Source organism: Caloenas nicobarica, chromosome 1 (assembly GCF_036013445.1).
Source record: "Caloenas nicobarica isolate bCalNic1 chromosome 1, bCalNic1.hap1, whole genome shotgun sequence".
NCBI lineage: Eukaryota > Metazoa > Chordata > Aves > Columbiformes > Columbidae > Caloenas > Caloenas nicobarica.
The window spans coordinates 47,917,176-47,934,594 of record NC_088245.1 but is presented as its reverse complement, the minus strand read 5'-3'; positions in this window follow the sequence as shown (position 1 = coordinate 47,934,594).

The window sequence follows — 17,419 nt, the reverse complement described above, 5'->3', positions numbered from 1 at the left end:
TGCTCACAACACAACCCAAGATATTGTGGACTGTCTCTGTCCTGCTATTTTTCTCTTCTAGCAAATTCCTTTGTAGGACTCAATCTCATCAATACTAAGTCTTGTGTTCCATGTTGGTTCTATTAGTTGCTGAGAAAAAATTGCATCCATCTGATCTTCCTGCTATTGCAAAATCCTGCTGTGCTCATGCCTGTGTAAAACTTACCCATTTCTATTTACTCTGCAACTTGATGGCTGTGAAAGTATGAGGGAGATCTGTATTGTTTATGTTAGGTAGAAGATGTGGGTAGTTCTTTCTCTTCTAATAATAAGTCACTGACATGTAAAAGACAAGAAATTTGAGATGCCTGAAAGGAAGTCTTTTCTTCCACAGACATCATTACACCATTCATTGCCATGGGAACTCTTTTTAGCTGAGATTTAAGACTCAAAAATCCTCATGGGGCATAGATGTGGATAGATTACATTTCTAGATAGCGTGTGTACTGAAAACAGTGTTAAAGAAAGATGCTAAATCTTATTCTCCAAAATTCATGCCAGTCTCTAACAATACAGTGCCAGGGTGACTCACAAGGTGCCAAAGTGGTTTACCTTCCCAAGGTGAGCCCCTCAAATCAATTCTGCCGCATGTGGCACTTTTCTAGCCACTGATGGTATCAGAGCAATGCAGTCAGGCTGTTCCTCCAACCTGAGCACAGCTGCATTTACCTCTGCACCCATTTACAGCTCTTATACCTTCCCCTGAAGCATTTGCTGCCAGAATTTCTGGAGGACATGACCAGGTTTCCAGACTGAGTCAGAGCAAGGGCTGCTTTCCTGCTCCTAAACTTCAGTAACATTTTGGCAGCAATTCCCAAGCTTTTTTATGTACAATCCCACTTCCCGTGTCACTCATCTACTTCTGTTTGCCCTTCCGGGCCCTTCTGCAGAAACCGCTACTTTATGGCATCATGTGCTCCCCACATTCCCTTCCTCTGTATCCACATTTTTCCTGCACTCCCACCTCGCCCTGCTACCCACATCCCTCCCCTCTCTGCAGCTCTCCAGCTGCTCCCTTCCTCTACTCTTCTCCTGCACTTCCACCCTGCAGATGCTGCCATGCTTCCTTCATTTCTGCTTGCTTGAGGTACGCTGTTCCCCACCTCTCAAACTCTGTGAAAGTCTTGCTGTGTTTCCAAAGTCCCTCCAGACTTCCCTTTGCCCTGGTCGCACATCCCTCATTGAGAACTCACAAACTGTCCAACTCCTCTTTGGCATCACATTATGTCACGAGTGACAAAACTTGCTCATGACGATCCTCAGATTTCAAGAGGTGAAGAAGTCCATGTCAAGGGAGGCTGGGATTTCTCTAGTTTGTTTTACTGTAGAAAATTGCAGGGAATGAAGAGGCAAGGTGGGACATGGACAGTTAAATTTGATTGTTTTATTAGGAATGTGTAAGGAGCTCATTAAGTATATATAGAAGAGCAGTAAAAAGCAAGGAGCTGCAGCTTCCTAAAGGAAACTTTATTGAGTTTGAAAGTGAATTATAGTGGTGTTAAGATAGGATTGTTCTCAGTAGAGTCTTCGTCGTCTTTAACAAAAAAGGGCTTTTTGTCCCACAGTGAGTGACTCATATATGCAGGACTGAATCTAGGTGCAAGTGGCTGCTTCCTAAGCGGGACAATGTCGGCTGCAGGGGCAGGAGTGGTGCCTATGGATTCCCTTGCCCCTACTCCTCCACCGGGTCCATTCTGCACAGGCAAACAATTTGGTTTTGGGGAAGGAAGAGTAGCACAGAAGGAAAATAGTATAGAGAAAGAAAAGAAAGAAAACTTGCAACACATTAAAAAGTGCTTTTTCTGGCTCGGTTCTTGAAGAAGAGATTTTTCCTGACTTAGAAACACCTACAATGGCAATGAAGACAAATCTCCCAGAAAATTACTGGAAAAAATGTGTAAGGAAGAGGCTGATTAATTTCCAAAGTAATTTTCTGGGACATTTGTCTTCATTGTCATTGAAGGTGTTTCTAAGAAAGAATCTGATTAATTTCAAAGTTAAGACTGCCCTTGTTTAGACAGAAAATCATGTTTGCCATGTTTCTGCTCTGGTGATTTACGTTTTTCACTTTGGGCATAGGCCAGAAGGACTTACAGCTTCGGAAAGGATCTTCCATCTTCCTAAGAAGTTAAATCACTGGCACTGCTTCAGCTTTTGTGTATAAAGGAGATTAACCTCATATTGACGTATAAGGTTGAATGAACCACAAAACAGATGTTTGGATAGTCAACTGAACACTGAACCCAATGGAAAAATTCCATTTTGATCTGTTCGAGGTAGGCCTAGTTGTCTTGTGGCTGTGCAGGATACTAGGATCTGGACTTTATAAATGAAACACTCATTAAAAAACATTCCTGGAGAAACACAACTGCTTCAGGCTTCTCATTTTATTTTTTTAAACTGCAGTAATCTCCGGCATGGAGGCTCTAGCCCAAGTGGAATACATTAATATTAGTTATTCTAATAACTATGGATTTTCAGGTGATGGCCATCTCCTAATGACAGCTGGTCCCCATCTAAAATACTTCTGGTGCCATGATGTTATCTTTTTGGTGACTTTTCACAGAGGTTGCTCTGGGAGCAAGGGTGCAAGGCCAATGGGCCCTGCTACAGAGAGGTGGTTCCTTTCTGGATGTTTAACTTCATTCCCAAAGAGCACTGTGAAGGATCTCAGTTAAAGCAGCGGATAAGGACCAGAATTAACCATGGCCAGTCTTTACAAATCACACACGCAACAAGGCAATAACACAGGCCTGGACCACTTATCCCCACAGCACAGTCATGCCTTCAGGTTGTTACGGCCAGGCAGCATAATTAGCTGCTGCTGCGGATTTGATTGCCTTTCTTAGGCTTGCCATGCTTTATTGGCTTTTTCAGCCAGGTATTCTAATATTTACCATCTTTATGGTATATGGCAAATTTCCATCCTTTCTGTGCTAGTTGCCTTACCAAATGGTAGAAATGAAAATCTCATTGGCTTTTTCTTACCTGAAAAGGGATTACAGCACTGACTTTTTTTATCTCACTTATGGGCCGAAGGGGAAAGGATGGCCCCTCTACCACATTATCAAAGCCTTTGTTTTAAGCACCGTTTATTATTGTTCACTTTCTCTAACACAAGGAATTCATTTGTTGGATCAGCAAGAGCAGCGCTGAGACGAACAGATCTGTGCATCGATCCTTGGTCGTTGTACATGGTGGACACTTGGGTCCGGCACTTGCTTGTGTAGGGATGGTCAAGGATGCCACTATATCTGTCACTCTTTCAGCCAGATTTGGTCAGGTAAGTGGTAAGAAACAGAGGACCAGCAAGTGTTGGTTTTGTTTGCCAAGAATTTTTCTAAAATATGTTACTACGAATATCAGTGTGTCTCAGTTTACATCATGGGCAGATTGTCTTTGTTAAAGGAAGCCTGGAGGTGAATCTGACCTTCAATTATTACTAAGCTGGGTAATGGAAAAAGCCTAAATTAAGACTCTTAAAAGGAGCGAGAGAGGTGGGGGATTTTTTGTGGTAATTTGACCTGACAATATCTGTATAAGCAGAGGAAACACATGATACAAGTTGCAATTTTCTGTTGAGCCTCTGAGTGTTAGCACCAGTATAAAAAGAAATGGTGCCTTTGAAGTACCTTAATAGACTAAGATACTTATTTAGACAAGGAATGTGGACTGCAAGATGGGGAGCTGGTCAAAAGCCAGTCTGCCTTTTCCAACAGTGCTGCCTTCAAGTTCTGCTTTAATTGAGGATATTCATTTGAGGCCTTTCCTTCAGCTACAAAATTTGCAGATATGTTGATCCTCCTTGATCTCTGAGATACTCCTAGGCTTACAATAGAGATGACGGTGGATCCAGTGTCTGCAGAATCTTCTATTAACATTATTTACTCTTCTTCTTTCTGCTATTCCCTTTAGGCTGAGATTCATCCCCTTGACTTCAGGTGATTTAGATTAAGCTACTCATCAGCTACAGTCAATAGAAGAAGAGATACACTAACCACAAGGTTTAATTCGTGCCACTTATCCTGAATTTCATTTCTCACCACCCTAAATGCAGCCTCTGGAAGTGATTTCAATCTTCACTGACTTTTGACAGACCATGGACCCATGGATCCGATTAGATGGCTTAAGGTAAATTTGATCAATGATCATGCTAGTGTTCATGATGACTCTACACTTCCTTTTCCCCAAAAGTCAGAGAGTTGAAAAGGAGAGAAACGCCGCCGCTTACATCCAAGGTACCTAAAGGAAAGCTCCATCTGTAAGCCTCATAAAAAGAATTCATTTTTGCCTTTTCTCCTTCTTTTCCGCTCTTCTCCTTTGAGCTCTGCCAAATTTTACTCTTTATATTTCATGTCCCTCTTCATTTTTGTAAATAAATACCTGACCCTGGGCTGGAGATCTGCCATGGTTTCATGAGAAGTGAGCCCTGCTTAAACAACGTGTTTCATCATAATCTAATTTTGGTTTCTACTGTCGTTTTCGTCTTTCTCCACTTCAAACACTTCAGCAAGTACGCCTGTTACCCCAGCAAATATTTATTTTAGGCCCTAAGTGGAAAAGCTCCTTTCTATTCCAGGGATATTTTGAAAGTTGGGAGGTGAGTCTGGGCATGTCTACATGGATGGGCCCAGACAAGTAGGCTCGTCTGCCATGCTCTGACCTGACCGAATGGGGGCCAGTTCTGGACTGGAAACCATCAAGCCATTTTCCTGCAGCCCTGTACCCAAGCTAACATGCCCTGCAGAGGACACCACATCTGTCCGTACCCATCTGCATAAACATGCCTTAAGCACGTAAACTGCTTAATTTTGTTTCTCTTCCTCTTGTTGGTTGTTACTCCTGATGCACACACATACACATGCACACACAGATGCATGTGCACACTCCCAATTTGTATACCTATTACAATCTACAGGGGCTCAAGTGGCACCAAAATGTCACAGGAACTATTTTTTTGTGAACAAGCAATTTAAAAGAAGCCTATATCGCTTCTGTGAAATGTTATACCAGCAGATAAACTAGATGACCTGACCATGCATTCCATCTCTAGTTTATGATTTGCGATGTAGGTGAAATTAATTGAAAGCGTGGCACTTGTAAACTCTTTACTCCAGGCAATACACTCCAGAGGGAATTAACAAAGGAGAAGCATTAGTTCAAAAGACAATCTTTTCCAGCTACATCTGCACTTAAGGTTCACTCTGTGAACTCACAGGCTGTATTAAAATGAGCAAAGGGAACAGAGATCCTGAATTTACCCATGTGCAAACAGCATCTTGCTATGCAGATGCAGACTATGGCCTGAAACCAACTAACATGGTTTTTTTACAGCCCTTGCTGCCCCCAAATCTTTGGAAGGATTCTGGTTTGGTGCAGACTTCCTGCTAGAGTGTTAGCAAAAAGCAAGCTGGAGCAGCGGTCTCACGGCACCTTCAAAGAGCACTCCCCTGGCCCCGTGCGTGGAACCCCCTGATGCGGGTGTTTGTGTGCTTCTCCTCCCTAGCCGGCTGTGATTGATGTCCCTTGAAAGACCCCAGGTGTTCTGGGTACCTGACGCTTCTGACTGTGGACAGCTGTTTTGTGGAACACAACCGGGATGGAACAAGTCTTGTATGCTTTTTCCCTTTTTCTCACATTAGTGGAAAAAGCACCTTCAGTAGTGCTTGAGAAATTACTTTTGCACACAGTGCTCTCCTAGACTGTGGAGGGCACATACTGACATATGAAGTGGATATATTTCTGTGTTTTTGTCTAAACAAAAGTAATGGATGCCTTAATTACTAAAAGTCTACTCCAATAACCAGTGGTGTATTTACCCACTTTTATTTGCAGTGGTCACTGAATCACTTCCTCATCTTGTAGCATTTAAACAAGCATTACTGGTGGAGGTGCCTCTGTTTCTAAGGGCTTGTCTACAAGAGGAGACTAGTGTGCATTAAGATAGGTTATGAATTTACAGTGCTGTTGGGGTATCCGCACTTGATAGAAAAACTTAAGGATGGAAAATGTGAAATTATGCCTGGTGGAATAGCTTGTTTAGCTAAATCTGGTCTAACTGTGGATAATGCCTTATTCAGATGGCAATTTTGGTCACTTGGCAGATGTTCATGTAAGTTCACATAGCTTTTGAATAATTATTCCACAGCTTCTCATCCCACTTTTGAGGCATGGTTTCCATTCTCTCCAGTCACTGTTTCTCTTGGCCTTTTTCCAGATGTGAGCGATTTGATAAAATCCTGGTTCAAATGTAGAGTTTCTGCAGCTGTAATCACTTCTGGCAGCCTGCCCAATAAGATAAGCTGATCTCCAAGTATTAAAAAGATTGGACTGATACAAAGCTTTACTCCATCATCCTTGAAAAACAAACAATAATCACCACTCCATGAAGGGCTGTTCTTGGAAAAAGATCTGATTTTTAACACAGAAAACTGAGAACAGTAATAACAGCCTTGCTTAGTTTCTCTTCATAACATCAGTGATGCCATGACTCTGTATTTTTAAACCAAAATATCCCTTTAAACTATTGGTAGGTCTTATAACTGCTTCTGTACAAAGACAGAGATTGAGTAGATGTAAACTGGTATTTGTATGTCACTCCAGCATTCTTTGGCACTCTTATTAGTATCTGCACCATCCAGACTTTCCTTTCCAAAGCTGCCGCCTTCCTGAAAATGTACATAAAAAGGCTCAAAAGAGAGTCCTAGGCTCACACTTACTCAGTGATGTTATGCTGAAAATTCACTGAGCTTCAATGGTCATGCTGACATTGATGATAAAGAATCAGGCAGTCTTACCATGTTAACTATTTCACGTAATGACAGAACCACTTAGGCTGCAGGAGTCCGCAGGAGGTCTCTAGTCCAACCCTCTACTCAAAGCAGGATTTGGTCTGAGATTGAATCAGGTTGCTCAGGGTTTCATCCGCCTGAGGCCTTAAAACCTCCAAGGATGAAGACTGAACAGCCACTCTGCGCAACCACTGCTTGACTGTTCCGATTGAGAAAAAGTTTCTGCCTACATCCAGTCCTTGCAATGCAGGTCAGTCATGAGCTCCCTGCTGAGTCAACCCAGTTTCCTGATTCATGTGTTTGTTTTCCTACACACAAGGATGGTTTTTATGCTTGGAAGAGATTGTCAGTAAAGACTTGACAGTTTTCCTGAGCGTTTTTGCTCCTCAGAGCTACCAATTGTCTGAAAAAACTGAAGTCTCTGCTCTCCTGAAGTCTGTGGTCTGTAGTGTGCTATTTGTCTTCCTCACTCTCTTCAATATCTTTAAGTCCACTATTTCAGGGCCTCCACAACCAAGCGTGCCTTTGATTATCACTCCCCCAAACAGTGTGAATGCTTTGTGAATAGCAGGTCTAGGGGGTGTGTATGCGATCCCATGTTGGAATATCTAGTACCTGTGTCAAACAGTTGGCCCTGACATCTTCCAGAAACCTCCTGGCTTGACCTCATCTCTCTCTAGTGCTCTTCCAGCATACATCAAGGAAGTCAAATTCTCTCGTAAGAGGCAGAATAGGTGGTCCAGAAATATCTTCAAGTTGTTTAAAGAAGGCTTCTTCTTCTTCCTCACCCCAATTAAATAGTCATTAACAAACTTTCATCAGACTGTCACCATTACTGATTACTCACCCTTGTCCTGACCCACAACCTCTCACCCAGCCTACTGCTTGGCCCATTGAGGAGCTCCATTTCTCAAAGCTGCTCTGTCACATATAAGCATCCACACTCCCTTGTCTCCCTGCCTGTCTTTCCTGAAGACCTGGTATTTGCCCATCACAGCACTCCAGTTGTGTAAGCTATCCCAACACGTCCCAGTTACTCTAATAATGTTGTGCTTTCTTTTCACCAGCCACACTGAGGAAACACAACCTGGGCCCCTATGCCTTTAGCCAGCACCCCAAAATCCATGTAGTCTCTCCTGATATGCTTGAAGTCCCTGGCAGTAATGTTGGTGTCCATGTGGAAGAGCAGATAGGGCAATAGTCTGAGACCAGACAACCCTTATCTCTGCAGTGTCCCAGACCCAAGAGCATATCAAATTGGCACGCAGAGACTTCTATCTCCTGCAGCATGGGATCTCCAGCAACAATTGAACTCCTGTTCCTCTCCATGCAGATGTTTGGTTGAGGGCCAGCCAGCCATGGCACCTTCCTGATTGGAGGTCATTTCCCCCTGGTCCCAGGGCAATGCACTGGCTCTGTAACTGCAGAACCACAGACCAAGAAGGACTCTGATGTAGGATGCCTGAAATGGTGCAGCCTTCCCCATCTTGTGAGATTCTGTCCATCAGCCCTCTATGGGCTGTCTCCAGCTCTCCTTGCAAACACAGGGCTTGGGCTCCTGGCTCTGCAGGGTTTCTGCAAAGACTCTTTCAGTCTCCTCCTGCTTACCCTCATGGATGGTGTGTGCCCACTCATCTCCTCCTGGTACTTCTCCTTGCAGGCTCATGAGGCACACGGCCCATTCCTTCACCCAAGACTGCACTTATATCAAGAGTTTCTATGAAACATCCTTTTCTTCTGCCTGAAAATCTTGTCCAGATGGGAAAAGAGAAATTTGGCCAGATATCAAACAGCCCAGTCAGAGCAGAAACATCATTCAGTGCACGTGCATTAAGTTAGATGTATCCAAGAAAGATGAAAGATCCCAACAACCTCCCCCTGTCTCTCAACCACACAGTGTGGAGCAGCCTTTGGGTCCTCAGCACCACAAGCACTGCAGGTAGTAAATGCAGCCCAGATCAACCTGCCTGTCAGACCCTGGGCTGGGAGAGGGGCTACGGCAGCTCAGGGCTGCAAAATTGAGGCACAGCTTCTCTGCAAGGAGAGGGGAGAATCATTTGTGGACATCTCTCATCAGTGTACTGGCACGGAAAGGGGCACAGAAATGCAGGGATGGGAAAGCATATGGTGCTGCGGCAGGACATGGCATGCTCCATGGTGGTGGAAAAAATACAGAAGGACTTCTACACCCCACTGATAAAGGATCCCTGATTTCCCCAGCTCAGCAGACCCTCTCCTGCTGGGGTATCTTCATGTGTAGTTTTATTTTTCTTGCCCTGAAAAGCACTGGTGTGAAGTGGTCCAAGTGTATGAGTGAGTCCATCAATCTGCATGTGCACAAAGGGTGCCAGCAGTGGGACAGGCAGGAAAGTGGTGGCATATTTGCGGTGGTGGCACTTGCTCTCAGGGAAGCAGGGACTCCGGTGTGTCCAACCTGGGAGAGCCTGTAGGGAGATGAAGCCTCCTCCAGACCCTGGGCCATGCACAGAACCTACCTGGGCTGGTGACAGCTTCTAAAACCCTGGTGAAGAATATCGTGAAGGCTAGAAATAGTCAAGAGAAATAGTCAAAAACTGGCTTGAAGGCCAATCTGCCTTCCTTTGAAGTGGATTAACACAAGTCATCACAAAAGTTGCATCTGCAACCCTGAGGGGATTTCTAGCTGACAAGGTAAAAAGATGAAAGCAATTCAAACCAGTGGGATAGAAAAGGAGAAAATTAATATATAAAGCCACTCAAGTGTGGTTTTTTTAACTTTATGGCATTTATTTTACACACTTCTCCATCACTAATGGAAATGCCATTAATGCCTTCCAGCAATGTGGAATTTCCTTCTTATGAACCCCCTCCCTGACGTCTGTCTCCAGAGAAACGAAATGTCATGGCCTGAAATCAACCAAGCAATTCCAATAAAATTATCTGTCACTTGTAGTACCTCTTTCCTGCACAGCATAGCAGCACCCTGTCAGCTTAATCCTGCAGTGGGGGAAACTGGAGGAGAGTGAGTTAAGTGATTGATCTGGGTCTCACAAGAACTGGGGGATAAGTAAGTGTTCTGCCTTTACAGCCAGCCCTTGTCCTTCAGGCCACACTACTTTAATCAATAATTTGGTAGTGTAATCATGGCACTGGTATGCCTAAGTCCTCTACAGCCCTCACTTTTTTTAGCTATTGTAAACAGCAAATCATTATCCCGGTTATCTTAGCTGACATGGTGGACAAAGACAAGCGCTTAGAGGGAAAGAAAATAACAGGGATGTATAGTGTGGCTTCAGGAAATCACTTAATGACAGAATGTGGAGAAACTCAAAGACAAAAATATCAGAAGGAATGACAAGAATGGTGCCACAGTAAAGAGTGGCTAAAATGCAAGGAGCAGAGCAAAGCCCTAAAAAGGCAGGCTTAGCAAGAGCTAATGTAGCATCTCACGGGACATTGTTGTGTGCCATGCACTGGCGATTAAATGACAGCAATGTTACCCTAATGTTGGAAGAAAAACAAGATGAAGGACAGGCAAGAATACGAGCGGGTGGGAAAGAGCAAAATGTATCTCAGCTTTACTACTCGCTGAAAGTGTTTTTTCACAGTTTGTGGTAATCTGCTGCCAAAGAGATCAGCATAAACTGCACGATGGCATGTATGTCAGATGTACACACGATGCCTGTCCGAGAAGAGAATGCTGCTGCCCTTTACATTCGGTCGTAGTATACCCATTATTAGCTTCTTCAAATAAACAAGCTCCAAATCAGAGAAGACAGCTTGCATGGGAGAATCTCTCCTTCTATTATTAGCCCATCTCTGGTCCAAAACCCAAAAGAGTCTGGGGCCCATAGTGGGAACTTACATCTAAAATTAGAAAACTCATGACAAAAATAGAACTCTGTTTCTTTTAATAGCCTGGTTTTATTTGCAGATACTCTTCAGGGAACGGCCCACTGAAATGTGATCTGAAGCCAAATCTTTGACTACACAAAACTTGTCTTATTTGCGCAGATGGTTTAGTGGACTACTTTTTATTTATAAGTAATGGGAGGTCATTAAAAAATTATTGCACAAAAAATTAGCTGACATGTTCTGAAGATGTTGGCAAAGTGGGCTGCTCAGGGTGTTAGCAGTGAGGGAGAGGGCGATTCCCCTCCTCCCTAGTGCACACAGTGACAGTAGGTCCTGCCACATCCATGCAATGCTGAACTGAGATTATATGCCATGCCTCAAAATGTACCCACTGGTGTCTCAAGTAAACCCTGGGAGGGGACAATGCTATGATGAAAGTCTGATAGATCCTGGACTGCTGAGGATTTATTCCCCACATTCTGACTAGCACATATCTAGGGGTTAAATAATAATGCTCTTTGTTTAAATGAACTTGATATGCTTTAATGGATTTTTTTCAACTCCTTTGTTATTGAAGTCGCCGTGTATTACTGAGCCTTTGTGTCCCAAATTTACGCAGATGCAATTCCGGCCATGAGCCAAGTCATAAGATGGCAAAACATAAGCCTCGAGAGCAGCAGGCTTAGGAAAATATACCATTTACAACTCCTGCCTTGAAGTACTTTCAAAGGCCTAATTTTAGATGTACGCACTGGAATCAAATAGCAAAGGGATCAGTGGGGTGAGGAATGGAGGATTTTTTATTCAAATGTCAATTATAATTAACCTAGAGCACGATGATATTCTCCTGTCCCAGGTCATTTGTGGTGACATGTAACACCATCCTTGGAAGCTGGCAGGACATCCCAAGAAAGACGTTCCTCACCTTGGGCAACAAAACTGCCAAACATTTCTGCCAACGTGTGTCCATGAAGGTTTGCTTTGGTGTCTGTCCATGAAGGGCTGTCCTCTGGCACGAGCAGATCAAGCAGCTTCCTTTGGCCCTTCCCACCACCCTCCTCATTGCTGCAAGGCCACTCCGGGGGTGTGTTCCTGCACCACCGCCCATGCCATCATCTTGCTTTTTCATATTGCGTGATTACAAACTGCCTGCACTTAGAGAGGAGAAATTGCTCTCAGGGCGTGAAGGGAGCAAAGGCTCCCAGTGCTTGGGCTCCAGGAGGCTCAAAGAAATCAGGAGGCAGTGTCAGTCCTCTCCCATGGGAATGGCCTCATCACCCACATCCCTGGTCCTCCCAGGAGCCAGCTGTGGGATGCCACATACTGATGTCATGGTCACTCCTGGGATTGTTGTGCTCCTCCTCACTTTCATATCTTCTTTTTCTCCTCTCTTCCCTTCCTGTGGACAGGGATGGCAGCTGCCCATGAGACGAGGTAGAGCCCCTTCAGCAGCAAGAGGAGTCATCAGACAGGCACCCTGTGTGGGGTTTTTTTCTACTTGTGCCATGGGCTTTTCCCAGAGTCAAGCAATTTTGCTGTGTTTTGCCAATATACTGCCTAGTAAGACAGCATCAAATCTACAGTTATGCCACAGCAACTCATACATAAAGCCTAAGGCCAAGAGCTTCAAAATTTGAAACGCACACATTGGCTTGTGGCATAACTATATGCATAAAAATGGGAGGATCCTAATTCCTCACTCCACTCTGGCAGTTTTATGCCAGTTTAATGCTTGATTTCCGTGTAATGAGGCTGTAATAAAAGAAGCGTAACGGAGTGGAACAGTGCACAACAGGCGGAGGCCTCATATACAGGAATCCCAGAAAACTCATTGGGACCCCCAGAGCTCAGAAGTGCTCACTGCTGCCTCGCCACATCCAGAGACCTGCTCCTGAGCAGAGGACGACTCCATTTCCTTCAGGCTTCTGTGCTGCCACCTCTCAAACCGACTTCCCCAGGGAAGAAGGTGCATCTCGCCATTGCCACCGCTCCTTGGCCAAAGGTCCCATTTCACACATAGTCTTCTCCAAACTGTGTTCAGGAACCCGGGACTTAACAGCAACAAACCCTACTAACCCTTTTGGTGGCTGAGATCAGAGTTTGGAGATTATTCACATTTAACTCCCAAGTCATTTATTTCCATTCCAGAAGCTGAGATGGAAAAGATCTGGATCTTCCTCCCTTCAAAACATTACTGGAGAAGCTTTGGAAAGGCTAATGATGTGTGGTCTAAACAGTCTCACCTGTCCAACTGGACAGAGTGGAGTTTGTCTGACCAAATGTGGTTGTCTTTAATGTGGGTATCAGCAGCTGACACTAGATCTGCCCTCACTTTATAGCTGATGAACGTTTCGGATGAACTTCCAGACTGTACTCGCCGCATACTAAAGCAATGTCTCAAGGAGACCAGATGAATCAGGCTTTCTCAAGCATGATTTCCTCAAGCAGCTTTCTCAAATGTGGATATCTGCACTGGAGGAATCTAAAACAGGCAAGATGAACTCTGTCTTTAATGACTCTTTCCATACTTTAGTAAGCTTCCAACAAGTCACTAACTCCATTTGAAGCACAGTTCCGTGTCCCAGTGTCCTGGAAAATGTTTAAATTACAGCCAGAAGCTCCTTCTCACACGAATTGCATGTGCAATACATAACGACTTCCTGCTCCCAGCCAGGAGCTGGGATTACTGAATGCAGCTGCACGACTGCATTTTGCTTGTTGAGACATGAGAACAACAAATCCCTCCTAGGTGATAATGGGGTTTGGAAACTGGGCCACCTCCTGGCTTCATCTTTTAAGAGATACAGTGACAATGGAGTTTTAAATGAACCTAATAAAAATAAATGAACATAGATGAGGAGGTCACAGCAGCTTGTAGGCTCCAGTTTGTATGCAATTTAACAAACGTTGTCATGCTCTTTGTCAGACTTCTGACAATGTTACTATGGTGGATGGTAGTAGTCAGTCAGCACAGACCTGTATAAATCCGGTGCATGCAGATGCCTTCATTTGGGCCATAAGAAGGAATGGTTAAATATCTTCAAATGTAAAGACACCTGAAGCCATTGCCCAAGGAAATGGCTAGCCATCACTGCAAAGCTGAAGCAGAAGCTAGGACACCACAAGAAATTCAGAGGCTCTCTGAAAACTAACCATAAGCCCAGGATACATCAGTTATATCCACAAGCAAAAAGCTGTAGTAAGCAAGGGAAAGCTGACAAATGAAGACTGATGTTGTCATGTCCCAAAGAGAGAGCGCAGGCAGAAAGTGTACTCACTGGAAGAGTTGTCTTGAAAATGATGAGCAAGGAAACTGCCAGATACTTGTTTTTACTACATTCACAGAAAGAAGATTTTATAAAATACTTCATTCTTTGTAAATAATCAGTACAATCCCAGAGAGCTAGTAACTGACTTCTGTAATCAATTCTCTTTGCAAACCCTGAATATTGGCTAGCCTCTCCATGCAAGGGGCATTAATATATTGTCCAGGAACCTGAGTGATCAAGGACAAGGTAGATTTCTGTGGCTTGCACTTAAAAAGGCAGAACTGTCAGTATGTTGATAACGCAGTGACCAGGACAACTTTTTATTTGGTGACTCACTGTTGAAAGACTGTTCTGTATGCTACTTACCCCTCTCCTTAGTTTGGACACACTGTACTCAGGGATGCTACCAAAATCAATATTGTAGATAAGATTATAGACTTGGCTAGAGTCAAGGAGATGCTGCAGGGAAGTAAAAAACAGTAATCTGAAAGTGCATGGCATAAAGAGTACCCTATTCATTTTCAAGCAATTAGCTACCCATAAGGACAACTAAAAATGTGCATGGCAGATGTCAAAGAAAGTGTACTGATACACCTTCCTTATTAATAGATTTGAAAACATTCCCCATGCAAAAGGACATAATGGAGTCAGAAAAAGGCAACTTGAATGGTTGAAGTGGTTTATGGTGCAGACATAAAGCAGCACTAAAGGTAATAGGCAGGGAGGTACCCTGTAGTAGCCCTAATATATCGATTTGGGGGTGTTGGGGAGTACCAGAAAACAGGCCACTGAGGACCGTATACTCTCCCTAAATAGTATGTCCATCACCACTGTCCATCATATTTCCCTCTCAGGGAAAAAGAAAAGAAAACAGGGAGAAATCAGATGATTATGAGGTGCAAGAATGAAGATAAGGGAGAGGACTGGAAGTCAGAGAGTGAAAAACAGATGAACATGGCACCAGAGGGAGACCCTGAACAGAGCAGCCTGCAGCGCCTTGCAGCCAGGAGGCCGGGCAGCTGTGGGCACTGCAATGGTAACAGCAGAACCTTTTTCCTACGTTTTTATGATGTTTAAAAATAACTCTTGAACTGAGAAGAAACAACATGGGTCAAATTCTGATGGACTGGGGCACGTTCTTTCCTGCTTCAAAGCAGTGGCTCCTCCTGACTATCTCTCAGAAGGACCGGTATGGGATGGTGATACCACAGGAGACCCAAACGCGGCATTTGGGAGCCAAACTTGTGATTATTCCTGGCAGGCAGAGCCAGGTCTTCAGTGAAAGGCAAGGAGCCACCATCTCCAGTGCCCAGCACCACGGCAAAGCCAGGATGAAGCTCTCCTTCCTCTCCACCATTTCTCCTGCATCTTGACATCCCATCTGACAGGGTCTCACCCCACTCCCTCAGTGCCCTAAAACACGCTTTCCTAAAAGGCTGCCATGCCAGGTGGTGTGAATGATCAGTGCTAATTCAGATGGCTTTGCAGAGAGTTATACTCTGACGAACAGAGCAACCAAACCACCCCAGACTAAACCAGCATGCAGAGCAGAGAGACAAGGGCTGCCTGGGTTATTCCCTGCGACATGCAGGTCAGTGACTGAGATTCTGCAGGAGCTTGCCAGGCCCAGAGAATGCTCTTCAATCACAGCTAAGCTGCAGAAGGTCAAAGTGTTTGACTGAGGAACTGGCAGAGATTTGCTATTAAGTGCTTTTTTGTTTAAAGACCCAAGAAGAGGGAAGTTTAGTAAAGTACAGTGAATAAGCTGTGGCAATCAGGTTTGAACATATTTCTTATCAATGGTTTCAGAAAAGGGAGGGAAAGCAGTGAGTCTGGGGTTGAGGCAACAGCTGCTGCACCTGCCCCAGCAGCACTCGGGCTCCTCCCCAGTTGATTTATCTTTCTGTTTGAGCACAGAAAGGAATAATAAAGTTGTGCTCTTTAGTATAGTGAAGACTTGTTCTTTTATTAAAAATGACAGTCTGACTTCTCATCTCCATATGTGAGCATGGGGTTTGCATCCCCATCTGAAGTACGAAAGTATTGGTGTCCGTCCTGACTACTGTAACAGAGCTTCTAACTAGCAAGAGACCATTAGGCAGGAAAGCATGTGTAAATAATTTACTACAGCATATAAATGCTTTCAGGAGTTGGAAATACTAGCTACGAAAGTGCTCTCTGCTCAAATGGGAAATGGCACAAATTCAGTGCCTGGAAGCTGAAGTCATATAAACTCAAATGAGACATAAAATTTAGATTTTGACCAGCAAGGTTGTTTAACCAGACCGCCATGGGCATGGTGAAGTTTTCATCTCTTGATGTCTTCATATCAGAAGTTCAAGGCTTTGAAGAAGGCATGTTTTATTCGAGTGCTAACTGAAGAACCCTCCCCCGGCCCCCAAATGACTGGCAGGCCAGCACAAAAGTGTTTGCGAGGCACTGGAGGACAGAGTTAGGAAACTGCTGGTTTCCTTGGCTTTCAGGTCACTCCGTGACTCTGCAAAGTTAGCTGCCTATAATAAAATTCACCAACTCACTCTTTTGAAATCAATATAGAATGCAATAACCCCATAAAATACAATTTGTGTCTTAAATGTATTCATTCTAATGTTAAGCCGCAAGCTAATACCTAAGGGTCTTTAGAGGCTACACAATGTTTAACTCAGCTCTTGACCTGACCATCTATCTTCTGGTTATTTCAAGATCAGCAGAGGTTATACAGAAGAAGTCAGAAGCTTTGCTGGCCACCATGTCAAGCAGAGAAACCGCAGTCTCAGACAGGCTGTTCAGCACTCAGCCCGTTACAGGGCACGTCAGTTCTCTCTCAGCTTGTCCTGGGGACAGGTTCTTGGCCAACAGGAGACATCTTGTGCTGCCCATGCCAGGACAGCACCGAATGATTGGAAATAACCTCATTTTAATAATAAATCAAATAATCCTGTTTAATTACATTTTGACTTTCTGCTTATATTTGGATTTTAGACTTCTTTTCATACACACAGGCTGATTCTTGCTGGTTGGTAGCTATTAAAATACAGTGTTTTGTTACTAAAAGTAACCCACAACTACAACTGGTATTTCCTTTTTGGTAGCCAAGGTGATATACTACACACACATCAAATACACAGCTTAAAAAAACAATTCTTCTGCTGAATTAACAAGAAAAGTTTTAATTGGAACATGCTACACATTTACAACAAAATGATACCTTAGACAAAGCGTTATTCATAGAAAATTAATCGAACTAATGGCTTTCAATCAGTCTATTCTTCAGTATTTTAGAACGAATAGATGTCACCCTCTCAGACTTCATTTTTATTAGTAAATTGAAAGAGGAAATCTGGCTTTTTTTATTTTTTCAAATCCCATCTGGTTTTTCAAATTCTATTATATTATTGAAGTAGCTGTTGAATTGAACACATCTGATAGGAAGAAAATATCCTTCCAGCAGAAGGGACTACAGGTTGCCAAAAAGAAATTTAATGC